Here is an 8,383-nt window from a genome sequence, read left to right on the forward strand (position 1 = left end):
AACATGGTGGTGCATCAGCATGGCCGCAGCAGTAAGCTGAAGCTTTAAAAAAAATAATAATAAATTATATATATATATATATATATATATATATATATATAAGGAGAATTCACTAAAAAAGACGAAGACAGGTGGTGTAGACAACAAACAGATGTATTAGTATAACGCTCGGGAAGTGAAAACGTATTTAAGGTTTGGAGTCTACGCTCATCCACACAAAGGAACAAGGAGAGAGAAAAAAGAATGTATAGTGGCTAGGGATCTATCATGGCGAATATATATATATATATATATATATATAATCAATTGCTATATACAATGAGCTTTGGGCAGCTTCTACAGTTTCCTACTTGTTTTTCTCATGCGCAACCCTCCTGTGCACATGTGTGCTGTTTTGTCTGTCCATTTGTGTTTCTATTGATGTGTGTATTTGTACGTTTAATGACTTCATGCCAATTATATAACTATCTTGCTATATTTCATTACGTGCTTCAACGCCAACGCTGCCTGTTCACGTTTATCAGATACTACAAGTGATACTCCCCTACTTGATAATCCAATATATACTAGCTCTACCCGTGGATTTTCCATGTTTTATGCATGGTCTTATTTCGTTTTCCCTGCCAAAATTCACGCAGTTTCTTAGCATTGATTTGTTATGTTAAAAATTTCGATTTTCTACACTGGTTAAGGTTGTCTAATGCATAAAACGGAAACGTTCTAACATCATTTCATGCAGAATAACGTGATAACTCATTGATAGACACGGATCAATATCGTCGCCTATAATCCAGAGCACCCAGAAATATATCGGTCTTTTGTTTTGCTTTCCTTGGCATTTATTTTCCCAAGATCAACAACATCGTAATTATCATCATCGTCGACGTCATGGCCGTCTTTATCCTCCTCCTCCTCCTAATCGTCATCAGTAGCAGCAGCAGCAAAATAAAGATGTTTCTAGGAATTAAGAATATCGGAACTTCGCATTTTATATTGTTTTTGCTTAGCGTTGCAATAGTTGTTGCGAGTTCTTTTAAATCAGTACCAGCAATACAGCCGGGTGAAGGGAGCAATAAAAATTAATCAAATTTCATTCTTCCCTTCCATGACATTTATTGGCCTTGTTATCAGCTACAAAGAAATTCCTTTTAATTAGCCATGTTGCCTCATCAGAGATTAGCTGTGTGAACGTATTAAGATCTTATTGCTGGAGTTATATTCGCTAATTCTCTGCAGGTGTTGGTATAATTGTAGTTTGACAGCATTCAGTGAAAGCAGGTTTTTATTATCTTTATTATCTTTTCTTCCTACAAGTATATACGGAGGAGTCTTTGTAATGCGATAGGTGTCAACCGTTTCAAGCAAGTAATATATTCATCGAATTAATATAAATACTTTGAAGTCACCTTACTACTCGGAGATACAAATGCGCGGTTATGCACAAATGCAAGGTAACTAGATTACAATCCATCTGTGCAAATTCCAAACGAGAATTAAATGTGTTTACAAAGTGTTAATTTCCTGCTTTGGGTGGTTAGATCAGTTTAATAAGCGATTATGGCGCGATAAACAGCCAACAGTTCGGGAATATTACAATCCTTCAAAAATTAAGGTGTTTTAGCTTTAAAGGTGGAAACTGACTTTCATAAACAAAAACAAAAATCTTAATTAAATAAAACCTCCGAATTTAACAGTCCCGCGATAAGGCATAAAGTTTAATATCAAAGATTAACATTTCAAAAACATTAGACAGTGGTTCGTGTTTCTGTGATCGAATAAACTCCATACTCGTCATCACTATCTAAGGAAATTATATTTGACTTTCGTATCAATATATTTCTTTGCAATTTCTCTGATTCAATCGTTATAATTAATTCTATCACTAGAATTAATTAGATCATACTGATAAAAAGCTAAACACGGAATCAGTATGCCACTTACATTCATAACAAGCATATAGTAGGTTAAAAATTAATCTATAAAACGGTAACATGATAGATAATTGTTTCAGAATTTTATATTACAGCCATTTCTTTCTCTGCATTTCGCTCTGAATGGTGAATCCTCATCGAATTAACCTTGGTTCATGGGAGGAGATTTTATTGGCTCGGCCTCTGTCCTTGGATTTGAGGGAAATCTCTCATATGGAGCGCAAAAATTAGTTATTAATACGCCCTCTTACATATTAAAATTGCTACGTTAGAGATCGGGATAACTGGTCTGAGACTTAAAAGAGAAAATAGGGGAAAGTCATAGAAATTTCTCGATCCGTGGAGAGATTAAAAATTCTTTTAGATTTATGGTAGCGTTTATATTTACCTGTTTCTAAATCTAGGTTAACGTCCAAGAAGCTGACAGTTATGTTCCTTTTCAATTGTGATAGATAGCCTTATAGTCTTGAAAAATTCATAGAATCTCATTTTATATATTACTAATTTCTTATTAGAGAGCTATGCAGAGTACAAATCGCATCATTCCTGTATAGACATACTCCGAGTTCCAGAAATTCACTAGCTAATTTAACTAACTTATGATTAAATCTGTTCTAGCAGTGAACATCCTCTCTTTTCCCGTTATACAGTGAAGCTGAGAGAGCATTTTTGTCGCTTTTTAAGTCAGTATGTGTAATTTGATGGTGATTTGGCTAGTGTCTATTGCAGTTTTGTCTACTATTTAGAGGCTTGCTCATCAGCTTGTCACTTTGTGTGTGCGGTATCACTGTACGCTATGAAAGATTTATATTTCAAAGTAGAAGTGAGAAGTAATAAATAAATATTAAAGATATGGTTGACAGTTGTGCTAATATGAATGCATTTAACAAACAGCTGCTGGATCACATATTTATGCCTGGATGATGAATCAAGATATGGTTCAGTGCAGCCTAGAAGTAACAAATAACAAGAGAAATAGGTTTATCCGCTTGACTTTCGCAGGAGCAAATTTGCATTGTACAAGTATGTAGCCTCATTCAGCAGGGTTCTTCCATTACTATTCTGGAGTAGATGCCTAGATGTATCAAGGCTGGAGACAGATTTGAAAATTCATTAAGCATTTGCTTTAAATATTACACAGGAGCTTGATTTCCTCATTGGAGGATGTCGCTCATTTTTTTTTTTTTTTTTTTTTTTTTTTTTGTTATTTATGTACAGAATGAAAGGAAGCGAATTATGGGGTGGGTGAGTATTTAATTTCATACGAAATACAGTAAAAATAGAGCTGAATATTAGCAGTTTCTCACTTATATATCGCTATCAGTACAGTTTTGTATTTAAAGTAGAAATCTCGATTTTACTACATTAATATAACGTGATAGTTTGCAGTTGTTTACATCAAGGAGCCAAGCGAAAAAGCGTTCCATACATAGCCGTATCTAGTGTGTGTCCCTCCCTCACTCGTTCTTATAAATGATGAGAGTGTGATTTCAAGAAAGTTTCTTTGCTACAGTTAGAAGGCTGCTCCACAGAATAATGGTTGCACCGTGCGTGTGAAGAAAAGTTCCCAGCTAAGAAAGAGGGTAAACGATTTAGTCCTATGTGGCATCCTTTTATCGTGTGATAGTGAATGGTATACGAATGGTGTGATGGTGTAGAGGTTCCGGGCAATTTGTGAAGCTTTGCGGTGTTAAGACGGTGTGGATATGAGGTGCAATGGTGGCGATTAGATTGAACAAGCATGGTGGTACAATATAACATGGAGTGGTTTATTAGCATTGAGGCTTGGTGGTAGGGAGCGATCGTCTATGGTGACGTTATTGCGTGGTGGCCTCATGGCATCCTAAGTTCAGATGGTGATTTGTTTTGTAGTATGGTATAGTATGTGTATCGTGATGTGGTTAGATAAATCTGGTGGTGAGGGAGTGCCGAAGAAAGTTTGATGTGAAGAAGCAGTGTGACATGGTGGCGTGAGGAAATCTGCTAAGTAAGTGGTGCGGCATGGTAATGGAGTGCTATTGCAGTATGTCATTATTGTGATGGGGGTTTAGTTGTCTGGTACTTCGAGAGTGGCGTGGTGAGATGGTGAGTTTAGTGGTATGAGTATGGTGTAGAGTGGTAATGTATGGGATGTGGTGGTGGTGGTGTGTTGATATTAAAGTGTGATATGAATTAATTCGTGGCTGTATGGTGTTGGATTCTAGTAATGCGACAGTATAGGATGATGTAGCACTCAAACGTGCAGTTATGTGTTGGTGAGGCAGTTTAGTGATATGGCTGGGTAGCGGCGTAGTATATGCTGCACTGTGTGGTGTGGTAGAGTTGTGGAGGTGACCTAATAGTGAGTGGGGGCGGAGTTCAGCCATCGTAGATACCATCTTAATTAATATAGTGCAGTGAAAATTGATTGATTAAAGGTTGGTTTAACGTTCTATAATTTCTGTTTTCCCTTTCACTTTTGGAAATTAAAAACATATTAGTATAGATCTGATGAAATAGATGAATTGAACATATCGCATAATTACTAGCCGTGGCCCTTTTTTCTCTCCCTCCATTTTGTTATTCTGTGTTGAGAGAGAAATGTGCGTGGGAAAGAAAGATAATACGAGAAAGACACAGAGAGTAGAGGGGACGCGTATGGAAGATTGATGAGATGTGGAAGGGAAGATAACCAATAATGAAAAATTAGGAACAACAGAATAGAATGAATATTTTATTTGCCTTTATACTTTTTCCAATTTTATCCTGTTGGTGAGAGTATTTAGATTGAAACATGAAAGACAGATAAAAAGGGAGTTAGAGGAGGAGTATTAGAGAGACAGATACAGTAAGATCGAATAAGAAGGGTAGAAATTGAAATATGTATGTATATACATGTGTGTGTATATATATATATATATATATATATATGTAGTGTTTATATATGCATGTATATCTGTATGTATGCATATATACCTATATATTACACGTGTATATATATACATATATATATGCATGTGAATATATATCCGTATGCTAGCATATACATGTGTATGGAGAAGGGGAGAAACAGTGAAATATAGAAAGTTGGAGGGATGAGGAACAGGAATAGATAATATAGCATGAAATAAAACTAGTAAAATAAGATTTAATCAATTCTAGTTTCGATTTCCAAACATAATTGAAATTTTTCATATTGTTAACTACATACTTCTGCTGCTACTACTACTACTATAATTTTCATTAATATTAATAAGTACAATATATGATCTTTCATGATATTTTATTTTTTGTTTCGTTTTTTGCTTCCAACACCACTAACGTTCTTTTGCTTCTCCTACTCCTTATCATCAGGATAATCATCGCTCTTCATTATCAATATTTATGTCGTCATAGTCGCCGTAGTAACCATCATCCTTTTCATCGTCAACAGCTTCATCAATATCTCCCATTAACGCTATCATAAACATTTTCAATTATAGTATTATAGTCGCCTTCTCTCTCCCTCTCCTATATATATGTGTGTGTGTGTGTGATACATATATACACAAATTCATGTATATATATTTTGAGAGAGAGAGAGATTTCACTTCCGTACTTTTATCAAAATGCATTTCTTTGTATGTTCAATACTTCAGTTCCTATGAAGCTTTTTCTTTTTAACGTGTTTTTATTTTGCTGACTGTTGTGGAATCGCTGATAGAAAGGAATCCACGGTCAGTGGTAGTTGAAACAAGAACTACGTCCTTAGAAGCGTAATTTCCAAAATAAACAAATTGAAATTGAAATAATAATAGTCAGAGATCATGAAGGAAAAAATGAATGATATCTAATCGATGTATCAATACCAACAGATGACTACGTTTCTCTAAAAGAAATGGTGAAATTTTCAAAATACAAAGACTTGGAAATAGAGGTAACTCGAATGTGGGTCTAAAAACAGAAACAATTCCAATCATAATAGGTACATTAGGTATGATAAAAAATATTCAGACAAATACATAACGAAAACACCAGGACTTACAAATATATATAACATACAGAAAATAGGAAAACTAGTCACCGCACATATCCTACGCAAAACACTTTCAATATAGTAACTATAAGAGCATCACAAGAAACTACAGCACATACCCAAGGCACACAGAGCTGCTCTCGGTAATGCAGTTAAAACACGTTATAAAAATAAGACTACTGAATAATAATGATGATGATAATAATAATAATAAAAGCACTGACTTGCCACAGTGTAGGATCTGCTTTCAGAAGTGTGAAAGTATTAGCCATATTGTTAGTGAGTGCTGTAAGCTCGCACAACGCGAATACAAAAGAAGACACGACAATGTGGACAGATATATCCACTGGCAGTTGTGCAGTAAAGCAAACCTCGAGAGAGAGCCGAAAAGTGGTATGAACACATACCAGAGGGAATAATGAAAAACAAACATTACAAAATACAGTGGGATTTTAACATGCAGTGCGACCAAGTCATAGGGGCGAGACGACCATATGTCATTATCATCCATAAAGATGAAAATGAAGCATAGATGATAGATGTTGAAATACCAGGCGATTCGAGCGTGAAATGTCAGGAAACAGAAAACATTCAGAAATACCAACCACTGAGGAAAGTATCAGACTATCATTTCGTTCAGTGTGAGAACGAATACCCCATCATGCGTGCGTGTGTGTATGTAGGGCTATTCACACATATGGTAGTACGAATGGATTCAATTTTCTACTCTGTTGAAGATAGTGTTCATTCATAGGTTTTGACCAGTGCAGAATGATAATAAAGATGAATACTGAACCACTTTATGTTGTTAATATAAGTTAAACGATGGATAATCTATGTTTTGATTGATTTCTTATTCTTTAATTCCTTTTTCTCTTCCACAGAAATATTCGTAATGGGAGGCAGTTCAACTGAAAATGTGCTGGAATATTGTGAATTTTGTTTTATTCAATTTACTTTTCCTTCTTTTCATGTATACCAAATTCTAATTCTATGTATTGAAAAAAAATAAAGTTTAATAATTAACGTTATTTTTGTTTATTTCCTATTAATATTGAATGTATTTATTATAAAAGAAATAGAGAAAGATCACAGGTTTGTTGCTGAAAATTATAGTTAAATAAATCAGTACAAATTATAATTACAGACTGGGTAAATATTTGACTCAAATTCGGCAGAATGAATGACAGGATGCAACTCCCATTTCATCTTTTGCCTTACCTTCAGGAAGATTGATAAGCACCAACAAAAAGATCTTATTGATTCAATCTCTAAAATACCATTTACTGCTTGCCTATGGCCAAAACAAAATCCATCGCTTAAATAGGCAAGTTGAAACTTCAATCAATTAAACGTTTAAAAAGACTTTCCCAAATCTGATGATGTGTATTAAGACGAAACTGTAAATTCCGAAGTAGTTAATGATTATATTTGTTCTTTGGTAAGTTAATTGAAATAGTTCACAAAATGAGAGTTAATTCTAAGTTCATCGTTTATAATTTTTTCTTTTGTTTATCGTTTTCACCATCGGTGATTGCAGAAAATGACATTTCTGATTACAGAGCTTTTCAACAGTGAACGATGCCTTTTGGAAATCAGAGAATCGCAAAAGCTTTTGCAAACATTTTACATTCCGTCAACCATTGCAAGCAAGGAACCTATAAACGTGAAGAGTGTGTAGAATCGTGTATACAAAGACTTCGTAATAGGAAAATTAAGGGTAAGGGAACACTAAATACTGAATGTTGAGTATCAAGATATATTTGATTAGGCTGAGAAGTCAAATGTCTTTGAAGTCGGAATTTCACGTCAAGCAAAACGGAAACAGTAAGAGTATGAACAGTTAAAAGGAATTGATGAGGAACCGAGAAGTTAAAAAATGGAAGATCTTCATTGGACCAATGTCTGTAACTAGGAATTGAGCAGAGTCTATAGATTCCGTTCATCGAACATTTACAAAACAAGAATCTCTCATTTATTTGCCTTGTTTATCATAGTATATTATAAGTAAGTATTAACGACATTGTCTTCACCATTTTTCTTAGATCTTTTGGTGGGGTATAATGTGTTGTTTCAAGTTGGTACAAACGCATCTTCCTCTATAATTTGGAATTATACTGTTTTATTTGAAACTTCATCGGATCTCTAAACTTTAATTATAGTTATTTGAAGTTTATCTCTACTGTTGAATTTCAAAAAAATCGTTGGTTTGAGATTTGGTCTTTCATAAATTCCTCGCCATTCGAATAATTTCAATCCACTTTGCATCGAGCAAAATTACTTCTTATCCTCCTCTCAAAGCGAGTTCTTGAAAAATTTTAATACCTTTACTCAATTTGCCCATGCTTGAAGGAGAAAAATTGTCCACTTTAAAGAAAGAGAATTGCCTGCATTTGTTTAATTTTATTATTATTATTATGTGAATCATTTTCCTCATATCAAGAGAGCTACCAGCTAG

The 8,383-nt window shown here is 34.4% G+C and overlaps 1 long non-coding RNA gene across 1 annotated transcript in view; it reads left to right on the forward strand.

Annotated features, from left to right (window-relative positions):
- The window catches only part of LOC106880123 (uncharacterized), an 84,423-nt gene extending 77,467 nt beyond the window's left edge, over window positions 1-6,956 (forward strand). Inside the window, exon 3 of the long non-coding RNA XR_008266178.1 lies at window positions 6,810-6,956. This is a non-coding gene — a long non-coding RNA (uncharacterized LOC106880123). The remainder of the gene's footprint in view (window positions 1-6,809) is intronic.
- The last annotated feature ends 1,427 nt before the right edge of the window (window positions 6,957-8,383 follow it).

The sequence above is a fragment of the Octopus bimaculoides genome, chromosome 19, assembly GCF_001194135.2.
Source record: "Octopus bimaculoides isolate UCB-OBI-ISO-001 chromosome 19, ASM119413v2, whole genome shotgun sequence".
In the NCBI taxonomy this organism is placed as follows: domain Eukaryota; kingdom Metazoa; phylum Mollusca; class Cephalopoda; order Octopoda; family Octopodidae; genus Octopus; species Octopus bimaculoides.